This window comes from Megalobrama amblycephala, linkage group LG8 (assembly GCF_018812025.1).
Source record: "Megalobrama amblycephala isolate DHTTF-2021 linkage group LG8, ASM1881202v1, whole genome shotgun sequence".
NCBI classification, from domain to species: domain Eukaryota; kingdom Metazoa; phylum Chordata; class Actinopteri; order Cypriniformes; family Xenocyprididae; genus Megalobrama; species Megalobrama amblycephala.
In genome coordinates, this window is record NC_063051.1 from 15175205 (window position 1) to 15192986 (window position 17782).

The following is a 17782-nucleotide window of genomic DNA, read 5'->3' on the forward strand; positions in this document are numbered from 1 at the left end:
GGGAGTGACAGCTGACGATTAGGCACATCATTTGCAGTTCAACAATGCAGAGGTCAAATGATCACGTTTCTTTCTTTTAATCATGATTACTGTAAGCTGCTGGATAATTCTCATCAAAATGAAGCATGCGTGTAACGTTATGATTAGCTGGGACATGCTCACTCATAAACATAATACTGTGAAGGTACGAGGCGATTTTCAAGGTTTTTCTTCATCTAGTTTTCACCAGGGAAAATGTAAAGGTTTCATAATTGATTATGTGTCTAATTACAAAGCATATAATTAGTGGAAGTTATTGATAGTTGAGAATGTGCTTTTTAACCCTGAAGCTGTGTATCTACCCAGAGGTGATGTGTGTCCTTCTGATCTGATGATGGCTGTGACTTTTAACTAATTAGTCTGTCACACAAAGCCACAAGTTTTTTTTTTGTTTTTTTTTTTTGCAACCTGAATTTGACAGGGCCTGTGTGTCTTTTTTAAGCCCCTATTACCGGTCAACAGAAGCAATCATCCTGTGTGACCTTTAGCTTTATGAAGAGAAGACAAACAAATCAATGTTTACATAACAAATTACCTTTAAATACACATGGAAAACAACTGTGTATCCATATAATGCCATTAAAAAAAAAAAAAAAAAAAAAAAAACTTTTTTAAAGTCTTAGTGGCGTGTGTGATGCATGTGCTTTTGAGAAGTACACTCAAAGATGCAGAATACGAGTGCACTTCAACTCCCTTCATAGACATAAAGCTATAACAGCACTTAAATGTTTAACATTAGACATTTTCAGATGCTATCAAAAAATATTATCATCAAACCATGTTTTTTCCATATGCCACTTTCACAGAGTGGGGTGGAAGAGTGGTCCTCCTAGACAGCATACGCCCTCAGAGAGACTGCATGAACGAAAGCCAACCCATTATTGTTTTCATAACAGAAACAGAATGTTAAATGTAGGTTATGGCACATTTAAAGACAGATCAGATGAAAGCATAAACATGAGCTTCAAAGTTCGGTCGAGAGATTGCAGAGTTCTGACAGATGTAAAAACTGCTGTAGTCTCTGCAAAACAGGGCCGAAAGCCAAACATAAATCTGGAAGACAAAGGTAAGCAGTGCCCACACACAAATACACACTCACACACACACACTCACAAGCCATTACAACTGTACTTCCTGCAAGTGCATTCTTAAATGTCACCGGGGACAGTGTGCTTTCCTAATTGTGATCATTTCCCAGCTAAAGATCAGGATCCCGTCCACAGCCACTGGCTCTCGCTTTAATGGTCTCTGGTGAATGTCACAGAGAGGGAAGTGTTATACACTTTACTTCACATCACAGTACCTTTGCATTGGATGTGTGAATGCTATGCGCCTGAGTTGAGGGAGGATGATTACAGTAGTTTAACATTTAGTTAAACACTCTATCTATCTATCTATCTATCTATCTATCTATCTATCTATCTATCTATCTATCTATCTATCTATCTATCTATCTATCTATCTATCTATCTATCTATCTATCTATCTATCTATCTAATTACAATTTAAATGTAATTTAATTTATTACAATTTAAAATAGCTGCTTTATATATAAACATGTCATTCCTGTGACAGCAGATTTTTCAGCAGCCATTATTACAATCTTCAATGTCTCATGATTCAGAAATCATTTTAATATGCTGATTTGATGCTCAAATCATTTTCAGATTCAAAAACATTTTGGTCCCACTTTATATTAGGTGGCCTTAACTATTACGTACCTAGGGAAAGCTTTGGTGGTATGGGTTTAAGGGTGGGTCAAGTTGTAAGGGATGGGTCAACAGTGTAATTATAAATGTAATTACAGAAATTAATTACAGATGTAATTACATGCAGGTGTTTTTAAAATAAAAAGTACAATGCAAAAACATGTATGCACACAATAAGTGCATTGTATCAAATGAATAATTTAAATATAAGTACATAGTAGTTAAGGTCATCTAATATAAAACCTAATATAAAATTTCTTATTATCAAAGTCGATAACATCTTAATATTTTCTTGGAAACATACATTTACAGGATTCTTTGATTAAAAGAAACAGCATTTATTTGAAATATAAATCTTTGTAACATAACAAATGCTGTCACTTTTACTGAATAAACATATTAATTGCTTTAAAAAACATATTACTGACCCAAAATGTTTGAATGGTATACATTTGTGCAATATCACTTATATTTATTCAACATTACCTTACCTCTTCTTATTCCATTCCCTGTTCATTTCATTTGTATGTCTTTAGCCACTTATCTTTATTTTATTTTACTATCTGTCTGTCACCAAGACAAATTCCTTGTGTGTGTAAACATATTTCACAATAAATCTCATTCTGGTTCTGATATGTGTCTTATTCATTTTATGATCATATTCCTTTCTTTTCATTTCAACTTTAAATCAAATCCTTATACATATTTCAATTATTTCCATACTTTCAATGTGATCTCAGACTTTCTGCCCCACTGCAGACTTTTTTTTAGATTATGTATATTTTAGATTGTGCAAGGTAGTATCCAGGTGAAGTCCAAATCAGTGCCATTACAGTAATGATTTTTTATTTATCAGCTGTAAGAGACACTGTAGTCGTGTATATTCAGAAATGGAGAGACTCCCAGTAAGCATTATACATTGAGTGCTTGCTGGATGCAGCCAGTCTAAAAGTGGCTGAAAGAGTGCTGCTGGGCATACTTACCCTCCAGCTCCCTGAGGAGCTCTGTTATTATTGGTAATAAAAAGTGATAAACATGGCGTAAGGAATAGCTTGTGCCACTTTAGGTGTACTGTGTCCTTTATGCGAGTCATCCACAAAAGTTTTTGCATCACATGTCTATATTTCTTTCTTTTTTTTTCTTTTTCTCCTGTTCTGTTTTTCTAAACAATGATTTAGCAAACTATATTCTAGAAAGACTGAATTTACCGACTTTTATATTTTATATTATACTTTTATACTTTTATACTTTTACTTCAGCTATTTTACTCAAAATCCTTGACTATGTACCTCTGACCAAAATCTAACACACACACACACACACACACACACACACACACACACACACACACACACACACACACACAAAAATGTACACCTATTAGAGATGTTATGCTATAATACAGTATGAAAATTCCTTTATTCATTTAAATTAATGTAAAGCTTTCTTTGAGGATGGTTAAGTTTATGATGGAGTTTTGGTTGAAGTAAAAATCAGTAAAAATAAAAATCAGCCTAATATGTCAATGTTAAGTATTTTTCAGACTATTAATATAAAAAGGCCTCAGGGTCCAAACAGAACATGAGGGTCACATAAAAAAAGCCCAAATAATAATAATAATAATAATAATCTTATTGGTTAAACGACTAAACTGCGCTAAACAACTAACATTTCTTTCCAGTGCTTTTTATATGAGAAGCTAGAAAAAAAACAGAAAAAAAAAACTAAGGCAACAAAGTGTTTCACCATCCTCTCTCCACACAGAGTTTCTCCTTGGATTCCCCGACACAAAGAAATCATTGTTAGATGAGCTATTACCAGCAGTATGCGTTGTGCCAAAGAGCGTATGGCTTAAGGGAGTCATCTATAGATACAAAACGTGCTCATCAGACCCATCTCAGCTGACCTCTTCCGCTTCGAAGGAAGCATGCATCAACACAGCAGAACTGTATAGACAGATTTTCCGAATGTTTTGGAATCTGTTTGGTGACCGAGAGTGTGAGTGTGTTTGTCTGCTAAAGAAAAAGAGCCCGAGAGGAAGAGAGAGGCGAACATAATGCTCCTTGAAATGGATTTGACCTATGAACGTTAAGTGGTGTGATGCCCATTTCTTCAGAAAGATGACATTAAAGGACCTTTTTTATTGATGGTTGTGAAGAAAGGGAAAAAGAGTGCTCATAATTAAGAATCAATTGGAGGAGCAAGGAATTGAGTCAGGGGAAAATGTTAGCTGTTAGCCCCATAGCTTCCAGGCTTTTCATTTTGAGAACATAAAAGGAAGAAAGAGAGTGCAGTGTTCCTTCTTAAATCCCTTTCTTTTCTTCATTCTCTCTCGCTCTCTGTCTCTCTTGCTCTCCTGTCTTTCCTCTTCCCCACAAATGGTAGCGGTTCCCCCTCTTGGAATAGATGTATTACTTATGACATCCCAGTTTTCATCCGTTCACAATTTTTACATTAGAGTTAAATCTCTGCAGCTGAATTCTTACGGCTGAGTTAGCCAGAGCCCATCAAATATTGAAGCGTTCAGAGCCACTGGCAGGCAGGTTGAGGGGAGTTCACGTCCAAAAGCCAAGCTGTAGATTCACAGACATCCCAATAGGAGTGTACAACAGAAAAGAGCACTGATAAAATTTTCATTAAAATGAGACTGGTATATTGCTAGCATTCTCTCCAGCATCACTATGAAAACTTAATCTGAGTTAATGGAAAAGATATGAAGGCCTTTCTCAATTCAAAACACAAGCAGTGCATAATTTATAAATTATTGTCAGAAAAGTGATTCCGCTCTGAGATTTACTCAGCGCGAGATGGAAGACGGCCCGTAGAGATGGGAGGGGGAAAAAACATTGCTCTCTTTGACCTTTGATGCCAGCAGATTTTACACTAGAGCTGTCGATATTATCAAGTAAACTGGTCATTTCGAGAAAACTGCAGCAAGAGCACTCACAGTGAGTAAATATCAACACAAGGTTACCCACAGATCCACTCAGAAGAAAAAAGAACGAAACAAACGGGGAAAGCAAGTAGACGGGCGTAACGTATTCTGCGCCCAATGGTCTGACAGTTGCTAAAAGCTTCATTATGTTGTCGGCACATGGTCTCGACAATGTAACGGTGAACTGGCAGATTATTTTAAAAGCCTTTTCTTTTCCCCTACACTTTTCCTTTGCCTTTTTCCTTCTTCCAATTACATATCATGCGTTTACATGGCAGAGCCCCCGTGGCTAATTCTCAGTGACAGCCGTCTCATCCTGAGGCATGCTGGGAGTGGTAGTAATGGTGTCCTGTGCTGGAAAACACTCCCCTCTAATGTAGGCTGCTCGTGTCCAGAGTGCGTAACTCAGTTGTTCCTGCTCTTTTACATGGCAGGGAGCGGATGTTGATGAAGATTAGCACATGTAGTTCTCCACTCCCTGAAGGCAGGCGGTACTTTATGAGCTCATTTACTCAGTCAGTACACATTACACACCTCTGTCTCTCCCCTCTGCGTCCAATAGAGCATTACAGCTAGTGCGTCTCTTTCACAAAGCCTAATGTACACTGGCATTTTCATACGTTTCCACATTCATTCTGATACCCTACATGCTAATTTGGCAGAAACACTGTTAGCATCTGATATGTTTAATAGCTACATGATTTGCTAAGTAGTTAAGTAGAAGCCACTGAAAAGGAAATATAGTTCTAAATGGTTATTATTTTATTTGGTGCAAGTAAGGTCAATTCTTTTAGCATTGCAAAGACGGTTGACTGTGTTTAATGCGGCAATGCCGGCTGTAGTGGGACTTAGGGAGAGGGTTTTGTTAAAACAAATACATAGAAAAAAAGATCCAAAATATCCAAATGGTTCCTAGCCCTGGTGGGGATGTGATGCAGTTACTTCCTCCTTTGGCTCTAAATGTACATGGGGGAATAAGGAGGGGAACGCGCCGGTATGGAGCAGGGTTTTTTTTTGTTTGGCTCAGTGGCGGGGGTTTACTCGGCTGGGCTGGTAAATGTGCTCTGAAATGGCAGATGAAGGGCTGGGTGAACGCTTGGCTGGGTCGCCACTTATTCAGGGTGATAAAAGCATAAAAAGGGAATATGAATCTTAAATGGAGTGCGGAAGTACACAACGAAAACTTATTTGGGACAGTGCCATTAAACTCTCATCTCTCGCAGGGTGATGTCCCCAAAGCTCCCGTTTAATGTGGATAAATGGATGTAGACTAAGAACCTGCCCCTGCGCCGCCTGCTGCATGCATGCTGTTTGAACCAATGAAAATTGATGAAGGTCTCAAAAGCACGATAGTAAGAGAGAGCTAAAGACGAGGTGAGTGAGCGCCTGTAGGTATAAAGCAGGTAAATGGGGCTTTTCACATGCAAACAGGCATCATTTTGCCCGGGAATGCCCTCCGACTGCACTCTGTACTCGAGGCGCTTTCCCCTGTAAGCGATCGCAGCGTAGTCTGAAAAGGATCATCCTCGCCACAAGAAACATGTACAGCAAGCCAAATAGTGCTGGTGCTCATGTTTTATTAACGCTCAAAGTTGTTCTACTGTCTCTCCGTAGCTAATTATGAGCGGTGGTTAATTTATGGAGGACTAGGGGGTGTGCAGGGGAAGAGGTGTTGGGTGTCGTCAAGATCTTCCCCAAAAAATTCATCACAGGCCCATTATCCATTATTCAGCCCCGTGCGGGCGCGCATGCAGGAGGGTTTTTACTCTAGCGCGCCTGTAACTGGGTAAAGTCATGTGGAAAAAGGTCTGGTGAGTGAGAGAAAGCTTGCAGTCCCTTAGAGTAGATGAGTTAAGGAGAGTAAAAGCTACCTTTACCCTGGCCAGGGGGAAACAGGAGGGAGGGTTCTTGTGTGTATGTGTGAAGAAGAAGCGATGTGCAATGGGAGCAATTTCCCGACCTTCTGGCAAGCACTGGGGGTGATGTTGTTCATCTTTGGAAGGCTGCATATGTCAGAGCGAGCCCGGCTGAGACGCTCTGGGACTTACCGTGTTCTCTGGGTGTCCGGCAGCGGACAAAAAAGCTGTGGAGACGTCCCCGAACTGGATATGCTCACTCACTCAGCGTTACTTTACAATTCCCCTTCAGAGCCCTGGGGCTTAGCACTCACTACCTCACTTCCCTTGTCTCCTTTCTCTCTCTCTATTTCTCCCTCCGTCGATTTCACAATACCACATTTTTAAAAATATTCTTGCCCTATTGCTCTCCTCCCCTCTCTCTCATTTCTCACCCATTTTCTTGCACGCTCTTTAAAACCACCTGGACTGTTCATGTCTTTTTATTTATTCTCAATTTTTTTTTCTCCTCTCCTTCCTTCCAGCTAGCCGCTTACATGACCGTCCATTGTGCTGCACTTGTGCATTTAATTTCCCTTTCCTGGGTTGTTATTCTTGTTATTGTTTACAGTAAACAGCTTCGGAAACCACTTGGCAAACGTTTTGGCCTCTCATGTATTAATTACTGAGATAAAGCTGGAATGAGAGGAACACAAACACCTGTCCCACAAGCCTATTTCTTCTTCAACACCCCACTAGCATTTCCTCTCTTTGTTTGTATACAGCTAAAAAATGCCACAAATCCAATGAATTTTGGATTTTGAAAAATGAATGGGTTTTTTCAGTCTGGAATTTCAGTAAAATGCTAAAGTGTTCCCTGTGTTTTAATAATAGCTGAGGCATTTACACAAATCACAGTGCCAATATATTTAAAAAATAATAATAATAATAATAATAAATCGGACTCTTTGTATACTTTTACTTTGAAAACTTTTAGACCATTTCAGCAAATTTTAGAGTTTAACGGCTTGAACAATCAAGTAAAAAGTACATTTCCCTTACACATTGGATAGTTATAACTTAATCATTATTATTCCTAAGAAATAATCTCCCTAAGAAATAATACTATTAATTTTTTAGGTTGTGCTAAATTTTCTTTTAAGAATTTGACTCTTTTAATGAGTCTTTTTTTGTATCACCCCGACATCTCTGACCCTCATCATTATGTACAAGCATACTTACATTATTATTAAGTTGCTAACATAGTCAGATATACCTTTTAATTGCATCTTACTGTTATATTCATTCTCTTCCCAGCTGAAATCACTGCAGCGAACAGAGCAGATTCAGGCGGATCGTGTGCAGTCAGCGTTCCCTGTGCTAGTGTTCTTGTCCAGGGTAGGTGCTAATGTGTGTGTAGCGTCCCTGTACTCACAAGCTCGCTGTCACGCTCAGCTGCACCTGGGCTTGTTCTGCAGGCCTGTCAAACCCCAGACCGGCCGTAGGAAGGCATACATCCATGTTTAATTACAGTTGCTTTCCCTCCCCTCCCCTCCCCTCCCCCAAACCCCCCTCTCTCTACCCCCTTCAAGATGAGACACCTCCTGAGAATCCCATATTATCGCCCTTTTGAAGTTTAAAAAAATCATTAATATTTATAGCATCCTCCCTTTCCAATTCAGACCTGATTTCTTATTCAGGATAAGAGATAAACATAATTTATATATGTGTTTTAATACAGGTGCCTCTTTGCTCAGAATATTCTACAGTAAGGGTAATGCTTATTAATTGTGGCAAACATAGATAACTGTAATATTCATTCAGAGTAAAGAGCTTTTATTGAACTGATTCTGCATCCTCCTAATACGGACTTAGTTTTTGCATTATTATTATTTTATTCCTCCCTCCTCATTTACTCTCTCTTTGCATTAAAGCCTACAATTAAGATCAATTCAGTGAGTTTTAAAGAGGCTCATATGAGGTAGAAAGTGATGGGCTATAAGAGATCAAAGTCATCACCAATCATTCTGATTTCTCTTTTATTGTGTCAATATTGTCTCTTTTATCGTTTTAATGATTCGATCTGAGCAAATGCAGTCTGGGAAATATCTCATCTGCTAAGGCTCACCTTATTTCCAGTAAAAACGGCACAAAAACCATATTAGATCGGTGCTGGATTCTGTGCTGTCACACAAAACAATAGAGCCATAGGAGACAGCAGGAGAGAGAGAGAAAGAGAGAGAAAGAGCGAAGAAGCACCAATGTTTTCTAACAGACATGACCTCTTTTTCTGACGTGTCACATTATGGTTGTACAGACTGTGTATCCTTTGCATAGAAAAGGTCAGGGAGATAAATCAAATTCTGCATCCTTGACTCTTATAATTCATCACAGAAGGAGAGGGGTCAGCCAATGAGTCTAATCAGATTCTTCTCTTTACATACTGTAAGATAAATATGGCAGGAAAATCTGTGGGGGGAAAAAAATGGTTCGGAGGTTGTGTAATAAACATATACGTCTTATTAAATAAGTGCAATGGTAAGCCCCACCACAGCACAGTCATCAGTGAGAGCTTTCTCTCCCCCCCCCCCCCCTATTTTCCTTTTACACATTTTGGTGTAAACCAAGGGACTTATTTACCCACCAGGTCCAAGTGATGTTTGTTGGCACAGTGACATTTGTGCTTGTTAGATAATATACCATGATGCAACACGGTGAAACCCAGCACCTCTCCCAATTCAGCGAGCCACTGAGACAGTGCCAAGCCTTGTGTGCCAGTGAGTGTTTGTTGTAAAGTGTCAGTATTATTGCTAGGATATCACAAACCTGCTGTGTTTCTAATTAGGCCACTATTTATTCTGTGCAAAACTACCCAACACCTTCAATTAGTCAAGCGATTATTACAAAAATACTGAACATAGGTACAATACCTTTCACAACGGGACAGGTTAATTCTAAATTAACCACAGTGCAGCTTGTGCCACCGTGTATGTGCGAATGTGTGTGTATGAGCACACTAAGATTTCAATTAGTGTTTGTAGAAGCATGTGGGTCCCCCAATTCCCACTTTCCTGTCCTCCCTCCCTCCCTTAACAGAGAAGTTCTGACTTCCTCTTGCGTTAGTGAGGCTCTCGCAGTGACTGATCACGAGAACAGGCAGAGGTTCCGCCATCCAGACAGACATCACACCTCTCCCACACGCTGCTAATTAGAGTTCATTATTTATACGCTTTGATTTAGCCCAGCTCCTCTCTGCATCAGGTGCCAAATTATTCCCCGCTTGTTCTACAAATGAAAGAAACCAAACAGACTGATTGATACTGCTGCTTTTCCCTTCTTTTGCCTTCATTAAGACTGAAAATCAAAGCCTTCAGAAGTTGATTTCATTACCAGCACACCTTCAATGTCAATGATTGGAGGTGTCTTAAAAAGATGTTGAAAGGCAAAGAGAGAAATTGTATCCATGGTCGTATCTTTCTGAGAGAAAAAAAAAAAAAAAATTGTGCTGACTAAAATTGCTTATGTTTCCTTTGGTAAAGTTTTGTGTAAAAAAAACCAAAACAAAACAAAACAAACAAAAAAAATAAATAAATAAAGGGCAAGACATCTATTATGAGCAAGCTTGCAATGTCTTACAGTCTATTATGACTAGGCCTATACAGAATATGTATTTACAATGGTAACAATGTGTTAAACTAAGCTAGATTCTCATTGGTAGCTGAAAGTATGATCAATTTAGCCAAAATATTTAATAAACAAATTTAGAGGGATGGAGAAGGTGTAGAATGAGTGGCTTTACAATTTTACAAAATTATGCTGAAGTTACTGGAGAGTTATTTGGCCTGGATTATGATCTCTTGATTAAAACTAAGGGGGGGAAATAACTTAAAGGGTTTGTTCACCCAAAAATGAAATTTCTGTCAATAACTCACCCTCATGTCCAAACACAAATTAAGATGAAATCCAAGAGGGTCGTAATTTATTTTTTGTTTTGACTCAAGTCCCGTTCGTTTGCATTGAGAGGGCGAGGTTTATGATCTGTACTGCATCCAGCCACCAGAGGGCGATCAAAGAGCCCACAGCTTCACTTTTTAGGACGTATGAGGCACACCCGTACTGTATGTGTACATTTCCACACTGCAGTGAATAAATCATAGAAATTACCCAAAGCCGTCATCATTTACTCACCCTCATGTCATTTGTAAGCTGTATGACTTCATTTATTATGCGGAACACAAAAGAAGATAACTTTTATGAATATCTGGGTGAATTTAACACAATCACAGTACTCGGTCATCCGCACGCATCCGTGGTTTAGTATACTTTGAAAGATGCAAGACGCGTCCGGGCGCAGAAAGTGAAGTATACCCGGGGCTTTAATTAATTCATTTGCTTCATGACAAATAGCAACACAGCGAAAAGTATTTCTAATATATTGGACCTTTTATTGAGAGTAGCCTACATTTACCTAGTTGAGACGTGAATTCACAAGCAACTGTAAGAGCTTTTGTGATGTTTGAGTCGACGGTGGCGCGTCATGCAAAAGGTAAATTCGCAAAATATGCTGTATTTTTGTAAGTCCGCTAGGTCACAGAAACGACATACTTCACCTTTAAACGTAGTTTAGGACACAGATCTAAATCGGACACAACAAATAAAAAACACCATGGCATCAATTTAAATGTATGCAAGAAGTACTTTTTAAATTAATAATGAAAAAAAAAAAAAAAGTATAACATAATTAGTATTAGCACCCTATTATAAATAAAAAATAAAATGTAATTATAATAAATATAAGGAGGCTATAATAAAATAAAATAAGTATCAGTATTCTTTAAAAAAAAAAGCTGAAATTATGCAAGCTGATGACTTTAACAAACACACAGACTATAGATTAACATCCTCTGATAGTTACAGTATACTGTCTTAAACAATTTAAAAGTTTTCATTAAAAAAAAAAATCCCTATGGAGAAAATGAATTTCTATAAAAAATAGCAATTTGATTTAGTCTAGTTAGTTTTGTATCAAATACAATGTGATTTTCAGTGATCGAGATCTGGCAAACAAGGCGCCCTCTTGGGCGAGCGATCCACTCACAGCTTATCCTGCCTATGAAATATGCCATAGGCCAGTAAACCAATGAGAATGCGGGACAATTTTGACGTTCCATAACAAATGCGTGAAGGTGTAAAAGCTGCTTACCCGGAAGTCTCCGTAACTGGCAGATTTAAAAATGTATTATGTCATTTGGCAAATAAATTACGGACAGCTACAAACACATTATCAATCATGTAGACTTTATGGTACACCTCAGACAATGGATTTAATAGCAATTTATAATGTTAATATTAATTGCCTAGTCTTGGGTATGCAGCATTCGCAGCTTATGGACCTCACGCCACTGATATATATATATATATATATATATATATATATATATATATATATATATATATATATATATAGTAAACTCATAATGTCCACCATTACACTTCTGTGCACCATCCAGTAATTCACACTCCAGTCCAGTAGATGGAAGAAATCCACCTTTTTCACTGGTGCATCATGAAAACAGCAGAAGAAGTCTGTGTACATTTTTACAATGGAAGTGGAGATTCCTCAAATGATGATCCAATGATGGGTAAGAGCATTTTAAGTGGGCATATTTCCAAACATGTGAACTAGACAAACACACTTTCAACAATTTATAGAGCTGATTCAGGTGATAGAGCGATGTTGTGCAGTAAAGTATGTTAGATTGTAGTCTGCTGTTTCCACCACAACCTAGTACTCAGAACCAGACAGAAAGATGGAGAACTGTGCCATGTAAATAGCATTCTGAGCTAATTTGATTGGCACTTTTTATTGAATTGGGTTGTAAACCAATGCAAACAGTGTGTGCAAATCAGTGGACACAATTCATTCTTAGTGATACATGAGTGTGTTTCTGTGGATTGAGGAAGATAATGAACAAAAAAGTCTGGGGTTTAAAGGAGAGTAAAAATAAGGTTAAACCATTATTGACTATCCTGGCATATGCATGACCACTGGATGAGCTCTGGGGGAAAAGAGAGCGAGGGGTGGGACAGTGTAAGGGATGCCCCATGCAGACAGGATATTCATCAGTGCTGACCCACATTTAGGCCAGTGGTCTCCACATCCCATAATTACCCCAAACCTGCCATTGTTTTACATTCATGGGAACAGGGCAGCTCTGTGACTGCTTGTGCCCCATTTGTTAAAGTCATCCTGTTCCCATCCTGGCTCACTCAAGTATATGAAATGATATATTGACATTCAAGAGAAATCAACTCATGATGTGCTTTTAATCCTATAAACATTCATTTATAATTGCCTTCATGTATGTTTAGGATTTGGCTTTAATATATGGTTGGGGCCCTGGAGACCTCAATGCTGTATGTTAAAAATTAATATAGTAATTTTGAGACAAACCTATTTTCCTTTCAAATGATATTATTATGTTTCTCAGAACTCCTCAAAAGCCAGTAGGCAGATATTTTTGCAGATTTAACTTTTTTTTTTCTTTTTTCTTTTTTTTTCACAAAAATATGTCAGAAGGTAGCATTGTTTTTCTTTTTTTAATACAATAAAACTACTCCAAACAGTATGTTTATCAATCAGAATTTTAGTGTTCAAAGAGAAGTAACATTTTCATGGAGGATGTTTGAAGTGTGTTATCAAGTGAAAATGGTTTAAAATAAGTTCTCATAATATTAGGAAATGTCATAAGATATCAATGTTTTATAATAAGTCTCCCAAACATAACACGACGGGGTTCAGCAGAAAATGTTCCACAATTGAATTAAAACATCACAAAACTATCAAAAAAAGGTCAATTAAAAACTAAATAACTCTAAAGAATATCTAAAAGGCTAAATCTTGAGGTAGGTCAAAGTAAAAAGCAAACAGGTGCGCTTGATCAGGAGGAGCTGAGAGTCAAAGCAATATGAGCATTCCTCTTCAAGAAACAGCAGAGTGCCGTACAAGCCCACATACCGAAGTAAATCCCGTAACCTCGCTGGCGGTTTGAAGTTTTGCTCCCTCTCACATTCTCACCCAGCGGCCCCTGACCTGCAGGTCTACTAGACCTAAATATATCTCACCCATTAAATTACAGCAACTCTAACACTGATCCCTCCGTAGTCCAGCTCTGGGAGCGCTGCCGACTCACCTTTCGCTATTTAACTCATCACCACACTGAGTGCTAATACCCCTGAACCTGCATCGGTCTCACACCTGAATTCTTCCTCCCACCAAACAGAATGATCCCCCCCCCCCCCCCCCCCTGCACCAAAACAAAGAGATCCTTCGTGGAAATCTGTTTTGATACAGGTTACCATAGAAATGAATCAGTGTTGCTCTCTTCTGAGAGCTTGTTATGTGCCGTATCAGTGATGTGTTTTTTTCCTCTGGCCCCAGTTCATCTGTCAAACCGGGTTTTTCTCCTTCAAAATAATGATGGCGCGCAGAGCAGAGGGCCTAGCTCAGGCAGCGCCTCATTTCTGGTGGCTCTGCAGTGTGCAGCTTGCACTCCTCAGGGGTCTCCTGCCGTGGAAATGGCCCCTGACATGAACAGACACAAACAAGCACTCACTACAAGTGCTGCTGGGGCTTATTTAGCCTTAATCAATATGGCGGCTGGGTTGTACCTGCTTGTTTTCAGCACCAGTCAGGAGATAAATGTGGTGGCGACAGACAAGAAATGCATCCATGTGTTTTGTTAACATTATAGAGCCATTGACAGAAACTGAAATTTTCTTGACTTGTGTGGTACCTGTATATTCTAAAGGCCCTGACATATTTCAAGCCAAATCAAAGAATGAAATGGTTTGTCGTAATTAAAAAAAAAAAAAAAGAAAGAAAAAAAAAAGAACAATCAGGCCAAAACAAAGTTATTTTGGAGTTTGAAACATCTTGTCAAAGCACACTTGCCAATGTCTGTGCCAATTACATAATAGGTAGGTGTGCTCTCGGGCTCCACCTTCTTTGACATGGAAATCTTCTTTGATTTATTTCTTCTGTTCAGTCCATCAAGGTTAGGTGTGAGTAAAAAATATGAACACACTAGCGAGCTGTTTTATAGTAGAATAGTAGAATATAGTAGATTCAGACAATGTAAATAAGCTTTCCATTGATGCAAATGAAGTCTGTTTTCGCGTTAGTATAACGTGAACCGCTGCAGCGCGAGCACAGTCTGCTTTGGCCCAGGCACAGAGCGGATCATATCCGTGAGTCGGCTCAGACCACGAAAGGTAACAGACCCATTTAAATTCTGCAGAGAATGCTATATTTTAAAGTGATATAGAGGAGATTAGGAGGATAAACGGTTAGATATTAAAAGGAAACAAAGGTCTTACTGAGTTTAACGGCTCTGGCCGAGCTGTGATATAAACGAAACGCTATTGGCTATTTTAAAAAAAGGGGCGGGGCTGTTCGATATCGCCCTGTCTTCCTGTTTCAGTTGAAATTACATCAACACATTGAAGAATAATGGGCCTTTAAAATGAGAATTACCCCAAACTTTACTTTCCCTCAAGCCATCCTAGGTGTATATGACTTTCTTCTTTCTGATGAACACAATCAGAGTTTTATTAATAAATATCCTGACACATAATGGTTCCAACGAGTATAAAGCTCAAGAAAGTGCATCCATCCAAAGCAAAACGTACGTAGGCTATCTATGGAGGGACAGAAAGCTCTCAGATTTTATCAAAAAGATCTTCATTTGTGTTCCAAAGATAAACAAAAGTCTTACGGGTTTGGAATGACATGAGGGTGATTAATTAATGACAGTATTTTCATTTTTGAGTGAACTAACCCTTTAAATCCAATAGCAAGTGAAAACTTGTTTGGCTATGCTGTTACGTTTAATGACAACATTAACTTGGTTTCATTGTCAGGATATGGATTTAGGATTACAGATTTGTATAACTCTGTGATCATTGTTTGCCTCATGTTTTTTTATTCGTGTTAAAGCCATCTAATATAGTTAAATGGTTTGTTTTGGAGCATCAAAGTTTTGGTGTAATGGATTTTCAAAGGAGGGACAGAAATCTTTCACTTTCTTTGTGTGCTATAGACCTTATGTAGCCCCGCCCCTTTTCAGCACTGCGATCGTTGTCTTTTGACTTTCGGTTTGTATTTCCACAGCGATCTTACGTATTTACGAATGAACTGCTCGTTTTAAAATCTTCCCGGTCTACTGACATTTGTTAAGACATCTGCTTTAAACATTACAATGCCCATGATAACTTTCATTAACTCTACAACAAGTAAATCCATTTCACCAGCTAATTATTTTTTGACAGCAATGCCATAGAAATATACAGAGCTACCACAAAAACGAACGTTCAAAGACAATAGATGGCGGCACACTTTTTTCTTTGGCGCATAATGTATATCTTACAGTAAATCTTACAAAAATACCCCTTGCGCATCTAACGTGTAAATTTTATAACTGATTGATTTTATCAATTTTATCTTTTTTTTTTTTTTTTTTTTTTTCAAAGATTGCAACCATTACACAAAATACACTAAGTCTGTATTAGTCCAAAGGCCTTTCTCAGCCCACATCCCTCAACACTGGTCCATGATAAAGTGACCAAGAGTGGGGTCAGGGTTGAGTTTCTACAGAGCACACAGTGGGATGATGAGGAGGGTGCGTGGCCTCCTCTGGGCTCCAGGGCAGGTGAGAGTGCTTCAGGCAGAGGCCTATGAGTGGAGACAGGTCTGTTACCATCCAACTCTCATTGTAGACCCTGAGCAGGTTTCCCATGTGGATCCCTCCGGCCAAGCCTGCCCTACATCTTCCATCACACACTCCATTATAACTGAGCAGAGCTATGAGGCTTCCCCAGCTCTGGTGCTATAAACCTATATTTCCTCTTTATTGTACAAGAACTTTACAATTGTACAATAGGCAGTAAATGTGCCCAAAGCACTGGGATTTGTGTGATCAAGCAGCAGTTTTCAAAGAACCAGTTCTGGGGGGAAATAATAATAAATACACAAAGTCTTTTCAAAGAAGAACAGTAGATGCAGAGAAAATAAGATGTGATTATTTGCAGAGTTACTTGGTTAACTTGTTGTGATTCCTCCTGCCCTGATACTCAAACGCAGCCACTTGATCTTCACTACAGATCCTTTAGAGGGAAAATTACGAGATGATGGGATTCATAACAGAGATAAATAAGAGGGAACAGAGCACGGCCTCCTCTCCACAGTGGCTGTGCTAATTGGCACAGTATGGTGGTTTGATGTGGTGAGAGAACGTCTGGGGCAGGGCATGCGGATGACCTGAAGAGGCAACCAATCGAGAACTTCGTTCTCTCACTTGCTGTCTCTTTCTTTCTTTCTCTCTCTCCACATCTCCTAAGCCTTCCTTTTGTGGCTCCCTGCGCCTTTGTTGGGCTTGTGAAGTCAAGGTCTTCTCACCTGTCTTAATGATTTCTTTTGCCTTTACAAGGAAATTAATTAATATTCCAGCAAGCAAACACTTACTGGCTCATTAATCAATACGTGTCAGTTTCTGCCCATGATAAAAATGTACTTTGCAAGATAATTAATTTCCTTTCTTCTCTACTCTAGAGTGCCCATAGCTCTAATACTTGACATTCTGCCTTTTGTGTAGAGTTGAAATTGTCAGAAAGCTAAAGCTACTACTCAACTCCTGTAGAGTGGATCAAAACAAGTCCTACTTCAACACAGTCCGTACAATGATATTTTTTCTTCTGGTGTTATTGTTTTTTACACTATGGAGACACTGCTAGCTTTTTACACTTAGACCATATGAATTTTTCCCATTCAATAAAACAGTTAAACGCTAACTCCACACAGTACCCAATTTCATTAGTCAACTTAATCACTCAGTCATGTCAGGAAAAGTCCAGACTTTATGGATTCAGTTCAGAGTTCCGAAATAACATGGATGGATCTGATTACAACATGTTATCTACCAGGATGAACTACCAATGCTAAGGTCAAGGTTAGATTTAGGTTAGGAGTTAGTATTTGTTTCCTTGTTGTGTAGGCAATGAGCACTATGATTGATGTGACCAATGAAATCTTTAAAATTGGCTGCATTGCAGGGTTTGCACTTAATTAGTTTGAGAGAAAAAAAAATCACACTACTTAGACTATTTTATTGACGTCCGATTTGTAAACAAATGCATTATTTTTTAGTCACTTCTTTGCAAACTGGTTCAACTGATCATACTGAATGATTCATTTGTGAACTAAATTG

At 38.6% G+C, this 17782-nt stretch overlaps 1 long non-coding RNA gene across 1 annotated transcript in view; it reads left to right on the forward strand.

The window, feature by feature from the left end:
- Window positions 1-12066: 12066 nt before the first annotated feature.
- LOC125273863 overlaps window positions 12067-17782 on the forward strand; it is a 36587-nt gene continuing 30871 nt past the window's right edge. Inside the window, exon 1 of the long non-coding RNA XR_007186128.1 lies at window positions 12067-12160. This is a non-coding gene — a long non-coding RNA (uncharacterized LOC125273863). The remainder of the gene's footprint in view (window positions 12161-17782) is intronic.